The sequence below is a fragment of the Thunnus thynnus genome, chromosome 8 (genome assembly GCF_963924715.1).
Source record: "Thunnus thynnus chromosome 8, fThuThy2.1, whole genome shotgun sequence".
NCBI classification, from domain to species: Eukaryota; Metazoa; Chordata; class Actinopteri; order Scombriformes; family Scombridae; genus Thunnus; species Thunnus thynnus.
The window spans coordinates 3807788-3811229 of record NC_089524.1 but is presented as its reverse complement, the minus strand read 5'-3'; the positions used below and the strand labels follow the sequence as shown (position 1 = coordinate 3811229).

Here is a 3442-nt window from a genome sequence, read left to right as displayed (position 1 = left end):
TGTGTTGTTTAGCCAGCCAATAAAATGCGAGGGATGGCTACGTCTGGTCCAATGGTTGAAGAGAATACGTCGAATCCGTATGAATACACAGCTCTCGGCCAATCAGATAACGAATACGTTTTTAAAACGCCACAAGCCACGCCCTATAGTCTCAGAGATAGAAAAAACGAAGCTGTATCACTCTAACCGTATTTTTCGACACCTCCAAAGCAAAATATCTAATTTGCCCTGTCATTGATTACAATCTAATTCCACCGAAGCAGAAAGTAATAGCTAGGATTGACGTGTACAAATTTGCCAAAAAATAGAGTACATTAGTGTTTTACATGAAATTCTGCGGACCAGAATGTGGCCCGTGATTTCACTGTGGGGTGGTGCATTACTTTATATATACAATCATCTCTTCAACGTGCATGTTATTGATCACTCGGGTTTAACTGGAAATGTTTGACGCAAATATTTAATCCTTACTTCATTTTGTGCCTGACTTTGTTGTGAGTTTTAACTTCAGGATCTTCACCCAACTAAGTGTCATGACTAATCTAAGTGTGAAGTATCTCTGTGGAATGAGGCCCGTTCCCATCCGAAGCACAGCTCGCCGTGATCGTATAGTGGTTAGTACTCTGCGTTGTGGCCGCAGCAACCCCGGTTCGAATCCGGGTCACGGCAGTTTTTTGAGAAGGCCAAATAACCCACGGAAGAGTCCCCACATAAAGTTGATATGAATTAAGTCATACACACTGCTGGAAGACGTAATCAGATCATTTACTTAAGTAAAAGTACAAATACAGCAAAGTAAAAAAAAGTCCTGCATGAAAAATTAAGTAAAAGTACATAAGAATTAGTTAAAGTATTGCAGTAAAAGTAGTGGTTTGGTCCCTCTGACTGATATATTATTATATATGACATTGTTAGATTATTAATACTGAAGCATCAGTGTTGTAGCTGCTGGAGGTGGAGCTAGTTTCAACTACTTTATATACAGTTAGCTAGTTTAGTCCAGTGGTTCCCAACCTAGGGGTAAGGTCCCTCCAAACTGTCACCAGATAAATCTGAGGGGTTGTGAGATGATTCATGGGAGAAGAAAGAAGAAAAAATAAAGTTGTGATACAAAAATCTGTTTTCAGCTTTTGGACTTTTTCTCTAATCTGATTTTTGTGAAATATTGGATGATTTAAACATTTATTGAAATTAAACCATGTGAGAAGTTTAGAGGGAGAAATTACTATTTGGTGGAGCTGTTAACAACTCATAGACATGTGAAATGTGACTACGACTACACACTGCTTTTTGTAAGATGTCACAAGCCAAAAAGGTTGGAAACCACTGGTTTCATCTTTAACAATGTGTTGTATTTTATTTTATTTTAGCTTGTTATATTATCCATTGTGTCAAATCTTCATCAGAAAAGTAACTAAAGCTGTCAAATAATTGTAGTGGAGTGAAATTACAAAGTAGCATCAAATGGAAACAAATTACAAGTTCCTCAAAATTGTACTAACCGTAAGTACAGTACTTGAGTAAATGTACTTAGTTACTTTCCATTACTGATCATACAATAACATTACTGTTCAAAATGTAGCTGACAGATAATTCTAGTGAAGTAGAAAGTATTTTTGTTCCTCTGCAATATGGTGGAGTAGAAGTATAAAGCAGCATTAAAGGAAAATACTCAATTAAAGTAACCTGCTTTAATACCTCAAAATTGTGCTTATGTAGTCTACAGTATTAGAGTACTCTCCATCATTGGGATGGATGCATTACTTAACAGGCCTACTGGCCACAGCAAGGCCCAGTTTGAAGGGTTTTTTTGTTGGAAAATCACAGAGCTCAGTTAAAGAGATTTTTATATTGAATATCTGCCAAGCAAATCAAATCCAATATAAGTTTGTGTATTATTGTTACGTGGCAACTAAGCAGGTGAACCTGAGTGCGAACACAGACAGGCAAGAGACAGGATTGGAGTGAAACAGTATTTATTTTCAGGACTGCAGGGTTAAGTTAGCCAGGTGAGGATCGGGGAATGGTTTAGAGCAGAGCCAGGCAGAGATCCCAGAGGTGAGGTATGGAGCTCAGTGGGTCCAGGTTAAGATATCGGAGCAGACAAGTAGGAGACAAGGTCCAGGAGACAAGGTCCAGGAGACAGGTGCTGGAGGGCAGAGTAGATGGAAGAGGGAAACAGGTTCAAACCATGCACAAAGCAACAGGTAACTGAAGTATGAACAAACAGCTGGAACTGACTGAACAGAGGCTACAATCTGGCAGAGTGGATGTGCCAGAGCTGAGAATATAGGTAGGGTTGATTGCAGGATTAGGTGCAGCTGGTGGGGCTCTGCTCTGACTCCAGCACACCTGTCTCCACTCAGACAATCACACACATGCACACACACACACACACTCAACACACAGAGAGAAGAGGGGGAGAGAGCCACTAGGGAAGTGACAACAATTAGAAAGACAGAGAATTAGATTTGGAGGGAGTGTCAGGAGAGACAGCAGGAGCAGATGTAACAGTTATATCAGCACAGCATCATGAGGTTAGAGTAACATTTCATTCAAAAACACAAACATTAGTAAAGCAGTTTAAATCAGAACAGTCTAGGGAAATAGAACCTGCATCTCAGACTTCCTCTGATGATTTCCTATAATATTTTGTAGCATGTTTTAGTATTTATTATATTATCTGTACAGAGGAGTGTCAGTGTGGATTCAAAAGACTCTTCATCTTTAGTGTGATTTAAATACTGCTTCATGTGCAGTTTTTGAACCAACAGCAGCATCTGTGAGCTCTGCTTCACCTGCAAGATGTTGCATCATTTTTTTTTTTTCATTTCTTTCCGTCTGAGAGCTTATTTAGGAGGGTCTCTGTGCCCAGAGGCCCATTGCATCATACTCCATCCATGCTTATAACCTTACAGTGTGAGAAATCCCAAACATAGTTTAAAATATAATAAAAACTATGATTTGTGTAACACTTTCAAACACAATGTCAGTGTTTTATGAATTATACAGGACTCAGTTTTGCCCTTAAAAAGTTAGAGATTTTCAAACAGAGGATATCCATAATTACCAACTGGGGGCAGCATCTCCCAAGAGTTCAGTATAATCATGCACACGACAGGTCAAATATTCAAGAATGAAATATTGTATTTTGTAATAGATAGTGAGTTGATTACACCTTAACTGAGAGGGAACAATAACAAGTTTCTAAGAAAACAGCCTAAGCGTTTGGGTTGTTTTTTTACTTCAAGAGTTTATGAGTTTATTTCCAGTGAAGACTTCCAAATTAATGATTTTATTTTGTTTTGTGTTTTTTTTACATCGTGTTAATATAAGTTGTAATTGTAAGAGGCACCGTTAGAACGAAAACTTCACATATAAATGCACTTCTCCTGCATGTGGACCAGTATTTTACTATTTCCATCCGCTGACTCTCTAAACG

General features: G+C 38.4%; 1 non-coding gene across 1 annotated transcript; it reads left to right on the top strand.

Annotated features, from left to right (window-relative positions):
- Positions 1-597: 597 nt before the first annotated feature.
- Positions 598-669, top strand: trnah-gug (transfer RNA histidin (anticodon GUG)). Its single transcript has one exon. It is a non-coding gene; the product is annotated as a tRNA-His (tRNA).
- The last annotated feature ends 2773 nt before the right edge of the window (positions 670-3442 follow it).